The sequence below is a fragment of the Vicugna pacos genome, chromosome 3, assembly GCF_048564905.1.
Source record: "Vicugna pacos chromosome 3, VicPac4, whole genome shotgun sequence".
Lineage (NCBI taxonomy): Eukaryota > Metazoa > Chordata > Mammalia > Artiodactyla > Camelidae > Vicugna > Vicugna pacos.
Window position 1 is genome coordinate 21,284,814 of NC_132989.1, and position 15,300 is coordinate 21,300,113.

Genomic DNA, 15,300 nt, shown 5'->3' on the forward strand with positions numbered 1-15,300 from the left:
AGTCCTTCAAGAAGAAGCCGTATACACACACACACACACACACACACACATCTTTTAAAATTTACAGAAAAACGGAGAGAGATCATGCTCTGCGTTATATTCTGTATCTTTCTTTTTTCCTTCTTACTAAATAATACATCATGGCATTCTTTCCTGATTCACCTCATTCATTTTACCAGCGCATGGTTTTCCAACATACAGATATTCTGTCATATAATCTGTACCCTATTAATGCCAAAACATCTTTTAAAGACTTCAGCGGGCTCCTTGGCAGCTGATATGCTATTCGTCAATAAGAGAGGAGGGACCCCTAGTTCATTAATTCACTCAAACTCCTATAGCTCTGAAGATTATTCAGCTTGGTTCACAACATTCGGCAAATGCAACTGCAAAGCAAAGCATCCGCAGAGCTGGGGACTGGGGAGTGGCATGAAAAAAAGCCATTTGTAATGCACCAGAGTGAATATCACTTGCACACACCACAAGCGGTAAACGTTGACAGTCTTAGAAAATTCAGTCATGGGACAAGGCCAGGTAGTCTTGCTCTGGGTGACGTCAGTGCAGCCCTGCTTCACATAGACTTCAGAATCACAATGTCTCAGAAGCCTTAGGCACTGAAAATACTTTATTTCATTCACAATGGGTTATTCACTACTGCTGCTCAGTCCACTGAGCCAGCCGTGCCTTCTTATCTCCAAGATGCCTTGATGGTAGGACTGTCTGTATGTCTGTCTGACTATTTTTTTAATTCAGGGAAGGAGACACTTGCTTTGTCAGTTCTAATTCTGCTGGGGATTTGAGGTGACAGGTTCAGGTAAAATTGAAACTAGCTTCACTTTATCACTTGTTAACTATGTGTCCTGGGGCACGTCACATAATCATTCTAAGCCTATGAAATGGAGACAATATAGCTACCCCACAGAGCTGTTGGGATGATCAGCTGGGACAATTTATGTCTACAGAAGAACATATGGTTCTTGTATGTATATCTGCTCCCACTTAGATATGTAAACATGCCCCTTATGTGTGAATCTGCAAAGAGAGATGTTTGGGAAGATGTTTACCAGTATATTAACCTTGGTTTTCTCTGGGGGGTGGGATTTCGGGGAGTTTTTTTTTCCTTCATTTTTTTCCACACTGCTAGGGCTTCTTTGTTTATGGGATTTAACATTAAAAAAAATAATGATTAGGCATGATGTATATGAAAAACATAAAGCCATTTTCAAAATGAGATAATGCATATAAAAATCACATACAGTAAATGCTTAATCAATAGTATTTGTTATTACTGTGAAAAGCTAACTGGAAAAGATGGCTTATTTGATTCCAGAAAAATCACAATTTAACTATATTTAAGTCCCAGGAAGGCCAATTTTTAAGATATCGGGCTTTGGAATCAGATAGTCCTGGGTTTAAATCTCAGTTCTATAAATTCTTCCTCCTCTCAGTCTTTTCTAGACACTGTATCTTGAGCAAAACACTTCATCACTTACAGCCTTGTTTCCTCCATCTGTAAAATAAAAAGCTTCTTCCCTATCCAATCATCTAAAATCCTGCACAACCGTCAGTGCATTCGGTGTTTCCAGTTACCCAGAATACACAGAATCCTGAGGGTACCTGTGACTTTGTCACTCTTTAGGGTGCTGGACACAATAATAGATCCTAGTCATGTCAACATAGCTAATTCCCCATGCAATCTCTACTTTCTTTCTCTTTACCAACAGAACTTGGATTTTACGCAGGGCAGCAATGTGCCCAATTGAAAATACTCACCTCCCAGACTTCCATGCAGTTAGGGATAGCCATGTGACCCAGTTTGACCAATGAGATGTAAGCAGTACTCTGATCTATTTCTTAGACATCACAAGGGGCTTCCAAGAAAATTGGCGTATACCCGACCAAAAGGGAGAGACGCAGCTGGTGTATATTCTTTGCCCTTAACTCTTCTCCCTATTCCCACCTGAAGCAAGAACATGACATTTAGAGGAGCAGTAGCCATCTTTGCCGCTATAAAAGAGCCACACACTAAGAATGACAGAGCAGAAGAAACCAGGTCCCTGATGACTTCATGGAGATGCTGTCCAAATCCTGGACTACATACTCTAGATTTCATGCTAACATGAGAAAAATAAACCTTTAGTGGGTTAAGCCACAGTTGTCAGGATTCAGTTACATGCAACCAACTGTAGTCCCGAGTGAGCTCACACCTTATAGGGTTCCTGGGAAGAGTCCAATAAGATAATGTTTGTCAAGTACTTAGCCCAGGGTCTGAAACACTGGCATCACTTAATAAATATTTGTTGATGAGTTCCAATTTTCTTCCCAGTAAGAGGGGATTAAGGATTGAATATCTGTCATAGAACATGATTTCCTAATAGCAAGTTAGGAACTTTATTTATTCATTCATTTGTAAAGTTCTTAGAATGACCCCTGCACACAAGAAGCACTTTATAAATATTTGGTAAATAAATACAATCCTAACAAATGTCTACTGAATGCCTACAATGTGCCAGGCACTGTTCTAGATGCTTGGGAATTCAGGAGTGAAGAAGACAGACAGTATTCCTGCCCTTATGGTACTTTCATTTCAGAAGGAGTAGGAGGACAGGAACACTAAGCAAATAAACAAGAAACTGTCATGAAAATAAAACAGGCTGGTGTGATAGAGATACAAGAGCTCCTCGGGGAGGGTATACAGGGAAGGCCTCTTGCAGGCGGTCACATTGAAAGTAAAACCTGATTCGTAAGAAGGAGCCCACTCTGTCAAGGTCTGGGGGAAAAACAGGTAGAGGGAGGCTTGTCAAAGCCCTAAGGTAGTTGTGAGTCTGGTGTTATGGAGGAAGAGTCTTCCCAGAATCACCCCAGGTTTGCATTTGCAACCACAGAGAGGAATGCACACTCAGGGCAAATCCACATTTTATACTGTCTACAGCAGACAATTTGGGGGTCCCTCTTTAAGAAAAAAAAATACAAAAGTAAAAACATAAAATAGGGCTTTGGAAGGGGCCTTTGCAAGTGAGTGGCTCTAAAGCTTACTTCCATGAACTTTATGGAAAATTTATTTCTGCTTAGACCTGAGGCAATAAAAGTAGATTTGAAGGATGACTTATTCAGACTCCTTTGGTAGTCAGAAAAAAAATCTGGTATTTATGATAAGGATGCAGGATGACAGAACCCAAGGATGAGAATCTCACTGGGCCAAATCTGCCTTGTAACCAGACTCAAACACCAGCAGGACTCCTGGGCCTCCCCTACCTCTCTAAACCTACACGTGCTCTTCATTCTTATCTTCTTTTGGAAGATGAGCTCCATCTGCTTTTCTGACCCAGGGAGCAGAAAACCACGGCCACCCATGTTACATGGTAACCACGTAACTACCTGTTCCTAATCCAACTTCCCAGGGAAGCTCTCTGACAGCCTAGAGTCAAGCATCCATCCTCGGGTCAAAGAACAGTACCATGGCTACTGGGAGGCCGCTCAACCCTGAGATCAAGACAAAGGCAGTCACCCGAAGAAGAAGAATCACTGTGAGCCAGGGGGCAAACCCAGGAGGCATCTGCCTCACCTGCAGAGCAGCTTTGATCAATAAAAATATAAAGGAGGACACAAATGTAAACCACATATGCCATTTCCAGTTTTCTAGCAGACCCATTCAAGTACGAAAAAAAAGGATGAGATTAATTTCGATAATATATTTTATTTAACCCAACTTATCCCAAATGTGATTACTTTAACATACACAATACAAAAATGTTTTACATTCTTTTTTACATATCAAGTCTCCAAAACCCAGTGCCCGTTTTACACTGTCAGCACACCCCAATTCAAACTAGCCATGTTGCAAATGCTCGATAGCCATTGGTGGCTGGTGGCTGTCACAGCGGACGTGCAAGTCGGGATTTCTGGGCTGAGAGCTGGTGGATGCTGCTACCCGTGTACATGACAGCAGGCCCAAGGCTGTAGTGCTCAAACACAACCTTCTCTCGCCTGGTGTGGTTGTCATGACTGCATGTCTGCTCTTGGGCTCAGGGTAAATGTGCGGGATTAATCATCACTGGCTCTCAGAGTGCACACAGCACAAGCGCATTTGCTGCCAGACTGCAATTACAGAGTTCTTTCTTTGATGGATTCAGACTTAATGTTTTTGCACTTCCTTTATTCCAGAAGTGAAATGAAAGCCACACACACACACACACACACACACACACATACACAAAGGCCCACAGCACCCTGCAGCCCCATCAGCAAATTGTTCAGCCTTGGTAGGAAGGTCATTAGACTGGTTTCAGATAGAGCCCTTAAAGCATCAGGAAAACAGATAAATGTCAGGATACTGGTTGCTCAGCTGTACGTCAGTTCAGCCTCCTAATGGTAATAAATGCATCTCTCCAAAGTGTGTCTGCTTTCTCCTCAATCTGCTGCATCTGGGCACCATAAGGTATACTCCTTCTTCAATACTTCTCCTCAAGTTTTAGCCAACACAGATGTATATAGGTCAGATTGGCTCCATGCCACTTTGACAGGGTGGTTTCTCTTCTATCTATGGATCTGTCAGGCGCGTTTAGTTGAAGAGACTGGATGTGACTTAGAAGCCTCTTATTTTTCTGCCTGGAGGCAGTTTGTAAAAGTGGCCTAATAATTAGGTAGCAAGTATTATACACCCAGTTGTATGCTAAGTATTTACAGACATGATGTCATTTAATTTCTACAACGTCACCATACGTAAGTACTGTTATTAACACACCCCCACTTTACAGAGGAGGAAACAGGTTTGAGGAAGGTTAAGTGCCTTGTCTGAAGTCATACGGCTACCGCGCAACAAAGCCAAGGTTTGTGCCCAAATTGCCTGACTCCACAGCTTCAGCTGTTGATGTCTGCACAGCACCTGAGCATGATTTTTGGAACAAAAGGCCATCAAGTCTTGCTTTCAGGGGCCAGCAGTTTCACCAAAGGGCATCTCTGAGGCAGGGTGTCTGAGAAGCGAGGACAGTCGGAATGAGGTCACCAGTGGGCAGGACTAGAAGGTGGCAAAATGAACCTCCTCTTCCGTGGGAACAATGAAGATAGATACATAACCAGAAATAGACTCACAGACGCAGAAAACAAACTGCGGTTACCAGAGGGAAACGGGGTGGGGGAATGGGATAGATTAGGAATTTGGGACTAACAGATTCACGTTACTATATATTAAATAGATAAACAACAAGGACCTACTGTATAGCACAGGGAACTATATTCAATTTCTTGTAATGAGCCATAATGGAAAAGAAACTGAAATTATATATATATGTATGTATGTATATGTATAACTGAATTGCTTTGCCGGACACCTGAAACTAACATTGTAAATCAACTATACTTCTATAAAAACTAAGAATGAAAAAAATAAATAAAAACAGATGTGCAAATGTCTGGGAAGAGGGCAGTTGACCAATCCTGCCACAGAAGGACTGGGCTCCAGTCTCCGCTGCCATTGTAAGGCAGCTCTGTACCTTACTCTGCGGCCTTGAGCAAGCCACCTGGCTCCCAGCGATGTAAAGATAATGGCGCTACCAGGCCTCCCTGAGGGCCCATTTGGATCAACTAGTTAATGGTTATATACTAGTTTGAATTGACAAAGGGCCCCAGGAAATCTCTACTCAGGCCTTTATAGCACAGTACTGAGCCCCTGTTGATAACAAATGTTAAAGGAAGGTTAAGCTCTCTTTAGTTTTATGGCTTCTATGGAGCCATTTGGCAGCACTAGGCCAGACAAGAAAATAACAGCATACCCACATTAATTAGCCCACTTGACTCTGAGACCACACCAGTCATGTTCTCCGAACCTGTATTTAATACCAGTAACTTCAGATGGAGGGCAGGCATTGGATAAATATTTGTCAAATGACTAACGGCAAGGCTCTGATGTTTATTCAAGCACCTACTATGTGTCAAAGAGTGGATTACAACATCCGGTTTTAAAAAGCCACCTCTGATGTCAGTATTGTGCCTGGAGGTTAACCTCCCCTCCCTCCTCAAAAATATATTTTGCCTGGAGGTTAGGAATATTACCACCTCAGTCTAACTGCGGATTTCTCCATCAGTAAGTGCGCAACCTAAAGTAAAGCAAAGCAGCAAACTAGAGGACAGTCTTGCTTGATAGCAAACCATCAAACAATTGCCCAGAGCAAAGAGAAATTGAAAAATTCGACAGTAGCCTTCTTGGCAGAATGGCCCTAGAAGACAGAAATCTTTATTTGCCAAACACAGGGTAAATAATAGAATTTCAGGAGCTATTTTGATAACAAATATAAATTGAAAAATATGCAGAAGAGTTTCATCCTTTAAAGGAACTTATCTACTCAGAATTCCACCAGGTAAGATTAAGTAAATTCCCAGTTAGAGGTGAAAGTCACATCTCAGCCACATAACAGCCTCCCCACCCACCGAACTCAACTGTTTGGAAAAATGTGAAATGTTCAAGTTTCCATAGAAATGAGCAGGCAATTGTCCAGCTGGTCTCAAAAGTGGCCAGACCCTGTTAATCATTTAATGCCTTACCTCATGTGAGATAAACACAAGAGAAGTCATTGCCAGGCTACCACATTTTTCTCAAACCATGATTTATTTATTCATTCATTCTTCTGTTCATTCAACTGAAATAAACTGAGGGCCTACTGTACGCCAGGCACTGTTCTAGGCATCAGTGAAACATGAATAACACAAAGCCCACCTATCTTCCTACAATTTACATGTTAGCAACTACTTTCAATTCACCACCAGAGCCCAAGGACGCTTCAGTTTGTAGTTTAACAAAACGAAATAGCCTTTTGGGCTAGTACTTGGATTATCTCATGTAGATGCATTCTTTCAGCAAATATTTACTCAGTAACTACTAGGCTACTCTGGAGCAATGCAAATGTGTATGAAGACAGAGCTCACTGTCTAGACGGAAACATAAAGCATTTACAGAAAAAAACCACTATGACAAGGTGTGAAATGTCATAAGCAAAACAGATAGAATGTTGTGAAAATTCCGAGAAGAAAATTCAGCTTCGTGGAGGAGGTAACTAGGTGGCATCTGAATTAGGATTTAAATGATGAGTATGATTTGCACGCATAAAACAAGAGGAGGGTGGGCCATACTAGGGTGAAGGACAGTCCGTAATTGACCAAAAGTAACAGCTCTTATTTTCTAATATATATGTTGGTAAAGCAAGGTATGAAAGCTGCTAGGGACTGAATGTTTGTGTCCTCCCCCACAACCACCAATTCATATGTTGAAGCTCTAATCCCCAGTGAGATGTTACCTGGAGGTGGGGCCTTTGGGAAGTAATGAGGTCATGAGGGTGGAGCCCTCATGAAGGGATTAGTGCCCTTATAAGAAGAATCATGAGAGGTACACCTCTGTCTCTGTCATATGAGAATACTGCATCTGTAAGCCAAGAAGAGAGCCGGACCATTCTGGAACCCTGGTCTTGGACTTGCAGCCTCCAGAACTGTGAGAAATGTTTGTTGTTTAAGTCACCCAGTCTACAGTATCTTAGTTTGACTAAGCAGTTGTATAGCTGCCCAAAGTGACTAAGACAAAAGCAAAGATTCCAGCCTTGCTTTAAAACTTCTTTATCCAAATGAAGTTTTAGAGCAACTGTTGTCCTCAATTCAGTTGAACACTCAAGGTCAACCTACAATGAAAAGTCAAAAAAGAGTAGAAAATTGATTTCATCTCACATGCCCACTGTGGAACCGGCTGCTAGAAGTGTTACATTACAAATACTTCTGAGGCTTTACTAAGGTTCATTAGAAACCTGTGATTGATTAGTGATGTCTGCCACAGGCAAAAGATTCTGTTATGGTGGTTGATTTATTTGCCACCCCTGGGTTAGGGCAGGTATCTGAATGCCCAATAAGAATGCTGCGCAATAGAGATTTTAAAACTGTTTTAGCACCAGAACCCTTTGGGCTGCCTTGAAACAGGGAAGGGAGAGGTCTAGAGCCCCACCTACTCTTCCTCCTCCTCACTCATCAGAGTGGCACCTGGAAAACAGCCTGAAACATCATTTTACAAGGCTGTGGCTTTCTTTGTTGCAAGAACAGCATTTCATAATTTTTCATGTTAAATTCCACAAGAGGGATGATAATCACCATTTTACAGATGCAGAAACTGAGGTCCAAAGAGGTTAAGTGCTAAGCCTCAGGCACATCCCTCTTACTCAGGCCGGGGTGTCACATGTCTGTAGCACAGCAGCTCCAGCAAAGCTTGTCTCCCGAAGAAGAGAGCTGAGCTGAGGTGAAGTAAACGCAAGGAAAAAAGGGGATGGTCCTGCCTCTCTGCATGAAATTCTGTCTCACTCTGCCTTCACCTGCGATCACTTCCACAAGCCCCTCTTCAGGGACTCATTAGAGGTCTGCACTCTGAGCAGCTCAGGGCTCCAGCACGACTCAAGTTTCCTCCTCCCATCAGGAGCCGAGGCAACGTGAGCCGCTCTTCCTCGTCTCTCCTCAGCTGTTCCTAAGGAGAGCCTGTCACCTCTGCCTGGACCAGAGTGTGGGGTGGAGCTGTAGAGGGCTGACACAGGGTGGGCACAGTGAGTCCCCGCGGAAAGCGTTTACAAATCACAAAGCACGTTTATTATCTCACCACGCCCACCCTCTCACCATCAACCGCCATCACTTCCAGCCTAGACCACTGCGGCAGCCTCCCCTCCCACCTCTTCTCCCCTCACCCACTCTGGCCTCCCTTCCATTTTCCACACTGTAGGCAGAGACCTTTTAATAATGCAAATTTGACTGGGTCACTCCTTTGCTCAAAAGCTTTTAACAGCTTCCCGTTGTCCTTGGAACCCTGTGGGAAGAGCACTTACTTATGAGAAACATGCGTGTGTGCATGTATGCATGTACACCCTTGCAAAGGAGGGTGTTTTACGATATTGAAACTGGAACACGATAGTAGTATAGGCTCCATTTGATACACAGCAGGGTATACGTATTTATTCATGTATCTTTATTTAGGTCCTGCCTCATTCCGCAAAGGCACTGGAATGGCTGGGTGTACCATACGCTTCCCGGGCAGGCAACAACAGGAAGCTACAATTTTGGAAACTTCAATCCAATGGTATAGGGGGAGAGAAATAGCCCAGTGGTAGAGCACATGCTTAGCACGCGTGAGGTCCTGGGTTCAATCCCCAGTACCTCCATTAAAAAAAAAGAAAAAGAGAAACAAAATTATTTAAAAAAATCCTGTGGTATGAACCAACTAAAGTGTAAAATATAATAAATTAGCATTTTGTTATCCTAAAAACTTCAAGAGGAAACTAAGAAACAAGATGCCTGCAGAGGTGCTCTATCACAGCACCAAGATGATTTCTGGATCACCAAAAGGGCATTCGGAGGTGCATCAAGAGAAACTGAGTCATTACCTAAGACAGTAGCCTGCATGTCAATATCATCTTAGCGGTGGCCCCTAGGTTCCCTAAGTCAAGGAGACATCCCTCAACAATGTCTCTCACAATTTGGAAAAGGGTCCTTTCTCATAGCTTTCCCCTGATGGCTATATATATATATATATATATGTACTTTAATTTTTTAAAGCGTACTTATTTTAAGTTAGGCAACACACATTTCACAAGTGTGTCTGTAAGAAAGGCTCTTTGTCACTTCTGTCTTTCAGCCACCCTGTTACCCTTTCCAGAAGCAATCACTGTTACCAGAAATAGTCTATGCATACACAAGTCTGCATAGTAGCAGTTTTTATTTTAATTCAAGCAGTGGAATTCTATTCACAACGTCCTGTGCCTTGCTTTTTGTCCCCCCACCTTGCTTTTTCACTCAACCATTTATCTTAAGGCCCAGCATCATTGCATGTGACCATCATGAACTGTGACAGGGCTGTGACCTTGGGATTTTTCATGGGCCGAAACCATCTGACTTGGGGCTGGGGAACTGGGCCCGCACTTAGGCTGATCCTGGAGCTCGTCATCTGGAGATGCTGGGGCAGGTCTGGGTACAACAGCGCCCACCGGGGTGAGGTGATCAGCACCAGCCCTCCTCTGCCCATCACTCAGGGACACTTGTTTATTTTTAGAGCTTTTTCATCATTTTTAATTACACAGGAAATACACTGTTGGGGAGGGGGAAATTTCCCTTTCTACCCTCCCTGAGTTCTCGTGGCTGGACTAATAATAAAATTGACACACGACAGGAGGAAAAGAAACACATTTTAATTCATGCACAAGGAGGTCCCATAGAAACGGGACCTCAGAAGTGGCCAAAGCAGCCATGTGAGGAGTTGACAGGACAAAGAAACCTAGGTTTTGGGTGACCAATTAGTGAGGAATCTAGAGTTTGTGCTTGGAGTAGGAAATGAAAGAAGTAACAAGATTTGTTTATATAGGCTCCTTGGTCTGAATCCCTATCTTTGGCGATAAGGGAGTCCTTCTGCCTCCAGGTGCAGGGAGGGCACCTTTCACAGGAGAGATTTACTTCCTGCTTTCAAGGAGACAGAGAGGCAGGGTGTCCCCTCTGGCTTTGGCTGTTTCTTAAGTAACTTTAATTCCAAATCATCAGTATGCCATTGAGGCACATTTGAAGGTAGCCTACCCTGGGCCCCAACAACACAAATAAATTTCTGCTGGAAAAAAGGCCAAACAATATCCACGCTCTCCTCAGAAGTACCCTCTACAGCCAATTTGGCATTTTGTGCATCCTGAGCCTTTTGCTTTGTGGGGAAGGTCGTTTCTCTTGTTTCCCTACACGGGATCACAGTCTATGGACTCTACAACTTGCTCTTCTCATTTAACACTTTGTCCTGGCCTTATTTCCATTTCAGGGTCTATAGACCTTTGTTCTCTGTAACCATATTACGGCTCCACTGTATGGATGCACCATAGTTTATGTAACAACTTTCCCCTTGATGAACGTTTAGGTTATTCATGATTTTTTGTTATTACACCCCCACGCTGTATACAAAAACTAGGCACAGGTAAAAATAATTCCTCTAAGATAGAAAAGAGGAATTTTTTTGAAGTAAAGCATATGCACGTTTAAAGTGTGAAGAGATACTCTCAAATTACCTTCCAAAAAGAAAGTTCAGGGATCTCCACTAGGCAGTGACATGGTAAGTGGTACAGGGCTGCTGTGTATGTACCCTTAGAGATTGTGACCTAAGACTGACAGAGTGTTCACAAACAAAAAGAGGCATGCAAATCCACAGGATAGTGCAAACTCTAAAAAAAACACATAAAACACCATTTGCACTGTCATCAGGGATTGGGGGCGGAGAACGGTGAGCATGAAGGACGTGTCAGGAGAGCCCTTTCCTCACTCTTCCCCCTTCTAGGTCCCTGTCCTCTTCCTCCCCAGCCTCCGGTTGAATAAAGCAGTACGGCAACACCGATGGGAGAGAGAGGGGCCTTCGGGGGAGTGATGTAGGGCAAAAACTGGCATGTGCTTTAACACAGGCTTCAGGGTGCTGCCACCACCAGCCCCCGCGAGCGAACTGCTGATGGTTAATTGCACTGACTCACATGCAAGTTTGCATCCCCTGGGCTTCTTTCTGGACAAGCTCTGCTCCTCAATTTGTGATGTTATAAAATCATGAGCGGCTTGATTTCCCCAATCTCCCACTCTTCAGATATTATCTTTTCCTTCGATAACCAAATAAAATGGCTGCTTTTCCTGCTTCACAACCTACGGCAAGGCCATCTCCCTCCCCAGGATTTCTGCAGATGCCAGGATTGCTTACGTTGTCCTGGTCACTTCCTGTCCCCATCCTGTTCCTGAATCTGCTGTTGGCCTCTCTGTTCTCACACCTCTCTCCATATTCATCACCACTGCTGTTCCTTCTTTAATTCTCCCAAACATCAACGTTTTCTGAGGTCTGTGGGTAAAGGAGAGGTGTCACAACATAGTGCCGGACAGAAAACGTCATGATGAATAGCAGGCACCACGCTTCCGAACCCCTCCTTGACCACTGTACCCTGGTGGGGAGCTGCGGGCCAAACTTCTCAGACCCTGGCCTCATGGCAACCTGCCAGGTCACCTCCCCTCTCCCAAGAGCCCTCTGCCATCTCCCCAGATTTCTTCCAATTTCACTGTCCAGGGAACAGCTCCTCAATTCCCTTTCCTTTATTCTTATTCAGCCCAGCAGTTGACCTCACTTGGTCTTGCAGAGCGCTTGACAGGCCCCATCTATTCAAATCCAGGCTCTGCTACTGCTGCCTGTGTGGCCTTTAGTATGAGACTCGGCCCCTCTCAGCTCCAGTTTCTCAATAAGTGACAGCGGTCACATCAGAAGCACTAAGCACAGTCCCTGGTACATTAGTTCTAGGTATCCGTGAGGACGCCACCGCTCACGCCAGGACATGACCTGTCAAGGCCTTCACCTCTCAAGAGAGCTGTTATTGCCCTAAGTTCTGCCACCACCCTAGGAAAGCTTCCTCTCAGCCCAGTTCCTTGGAGATGTTACTTATGAAATGCACTAGTTCTCAGGGGTCACGTGGTGATGGAGAAAGAAGTTCCGGGGCAACTTAAATGCCCTTCCTGCGGCTGTGATACTGAGATTCAGTGCAACCCTCCCCTTTGCACTCTGCCACCCCTCCCTTCACAGATGGCAGCTGCACCTCCCCCGCTCAAGGCAGACACTTGGGAGTCATCTGTGAACCCACCTTTCCATCATCCCCCACCCTCAGCCCCCCAGAAAGCCCTGCAAGTTTTCTACACAGCCACCAGGCCAAGCCCATGCGCCTGGGCCACCCCAGCAGTCTCTCTGCTGGCTGCCCTGCTTCCCCCAGTCCCTCGTCCAGCAGACTAGCAGAGCCATTTAGAAAGACAGGTCAGTTTCCTCTCCTGCGTAAAACCCATCAGTGCTTCCTATTGCCTTTAGAGTAAAATCCAGACTCCTTGGCGAGGCCGAACTCCAATGCTGCCTCTCCAGCTTCACTTCCTGCTGTCCTCACCAACTCCCCTCCTTTCTCCTCCATATCCACGTCCCTGGAACACCCCTCACACCCGCAGCAATTCCCTGGCTCCTTCTTAGCTTGCCAGTTTCGGCGCAGAAAGACCTTCCCTGACCACCCACTCTCTCCAGTTTCTCGGCATCATCCCACCCTATTTACCACCTTCCGAGTTTCTCTCTACTCATCTGTTTACTGACTTCTCCCCCCAAAACTGTGAGCTCCCTGAGGGCGGGGGCTCTGTCTATCTTGTCTGGTCCACTGTTCTGCCCCCCCCCAGTGCCTCACATAGTAGGCTCACAGTATATACTTGTTGAATGAATGAGCAAACGAATGAACACGTCAACCAGGAAAATGAAAAGGACACCTCCTGGGGAAGCTGTGATCTGGGAAGACGCTCCAAGGGAGAGGTCCCCAGGGAGCTCTCTCTCCACATAGGAGCTTGGTTCCTCACTGTGAGACAGGTGTAGACTGGAACAGGAGTGACAGCCCTGAAGCCCCAGGAGCCTCCTCCAGTTTCCCAAGATGGGAGAGGGAACGTCTCTCCATCACTCAGAAATGCCTGGACTCTCGCAGCAAAAGGGCAGAGCTGCTGCCTCCAATGCTGATTTCCACACAGCGGATGCCTTCTTCCACCCACAAGAGAGCCCACTGAGTTGCCATAGCAACAGAGGACTGCGCCAGAGTCCAAATAGGAATGTCTGCATCTCTCAGCACGTCTTCTGGGGAGGGCGGAGGGTGGGGGTCAGTCCCCAGTCACGCCCTGCCTCTGTCTGCCTCTGGCCTGTCCTAGTCTCTAAGCAAAACACCTCCTCTGCCCCTCGCCCCCACCTCCCTTGAACATCTGAGGAAGCACTCCCTTCAGAGCCTTCTCCTCTGTTTTCTCTCTCCTGCTGTGGAAGGCGAGGGGAGGGATGGCCTCATCTTTGTATCCTGTCCAGGCCCACAAATTGGCCGGAAGAACAAAGGAGAAGGGCTCTCTGATGGCTCACTGCTCTCAAGACTGCCTTAAGAATGTTTGCTTTTTAAATATCACTTTGTTGATCTAACTGGTCGCCTCCTGGGTTTTTTGGGGGTTTTTTTTTGTTTTTTTGAGGCTCTGCTGGCGGCCTTTTTCATATTCCTAAAGAAGCAACACCTGGCTTTTACTCCCCAGGAGCTAAGCACCCTTTGGGAGAGCTGCTGAGAAGCAGTTTGTGTCATTTGTTTAAAGAGTGACAGTAGTATCTACCAGTCACTAAGGGAGTGTGTGACACTCATCACTTGTCTCAATCCTTACAACCACCCTGGAGAAAAGGCAGTATAGTCCCTCTTTACAGGAAAGGACACTGAGGCTCCCTCATTCCTGAGGGTCACACGGCTGCTAAGAGGCCACACATCGATCTGTACCCTGCACCCTGAGACTCTGAAACCCAAGCCGTTGGCCACTGCTCTATATCGGGAGGTAAAAGGAGCTACAGGGAATGACCACAGTGAGCTTCTCCAGCCCCAGCCAGCCCCCTGGGGTCCTCACGTGGCCCCATCTTGACCACAGTGGTCAGCACTTGTTGGCTCAGGCCCTAAGCCGCATCACCCCCGCAGGGATCTGACGGCAACTCGCTCAGAGTGGGAACAAAGGCAGCTTTTTCAGCCTCTTCTTTAGAAACCTTGACTCATCGCCACAGAAGAGGCCCCTCGGATTGGCTGCTACCATGACAACTGGCTGCCGATCGCTGTCCAATTATGTCAGCCCCGAACTGCAGTGCCTCCGTGTCCATTTCCTGTCTGAGCGCCCCAGCCCGCCAGCCCAGCCCCTGTGACCTCCAGGCAGCTCTGAATGCCTCCGCCTTCTAATTACAGCTGCCTTTCAGTTCGCTAGTCCTGCCGGAAACCTTTGTAATCTGCATTGAATTTCTCCTCTCAAGAGCCCATTTGTCATACCCAGCCTCTGGCTCTTTATCTGTGGTTTAGGGAGCACTGATTGTGTTATCCAGCCTCGTCCCGGCACACTCACTCACCTGATGCTCAGGGAGCTTGGACACACAAATTTTCAAACATCCGGAACTTAGTGTCTGGCACAAATCTGCTGCAATTGTGACCTTGTCTGAGGTTTACCGTGGCCTGACTTCAAGCCTGATTTCTTTGTTCAGTCATTTATTCATTAAATGACTTATGAGCATCTACTTGGTTCCAAGCACTAGGGACACCACGTCAAACAAGACAGAATGGAACTTTACATTTCTCCAGGAGAGAGGGGGTATAAATAAACAGGAAAACATACAAATAAACATAATTTGCTGTAGTGGTAAGTGTGGTGCAGATAAAGGAACTGAGGGGCGCTGACCCAGGGCTGGATGTCTTCCCCTGTGCTCATCTAAGCTCCCCACTT

The 15,300-nt window shown here is 45.5% G+C and overlaps 2 long non-coding RNA genes across 2 annotated transcripts in view; one reads left to right on the forward strand and one right to left on the reverse strand.

Moving 5' to 3' along the window:
• Positions 1 to 15,300, reverse strand: part of LOC140689425 (uncharacterized) — a 41,835-nt gene that overhangs the window by 5,691 nt on the left and 20,844 nt on the right. The gene's annotated exons all lie outside the window — the stretch shown is intronic.
• On the forward strand, positions 9,000 to 11,665 carry LOC140689424 (uncharacterized). Its single transcript, XR_012064356.1, has 2 exons — positions 9,000 to 9,094; positions 11,318 to 11,665. It is a non-coding gene; the product is annotated as an uncharacterized lncRNA (long non-coding RNA).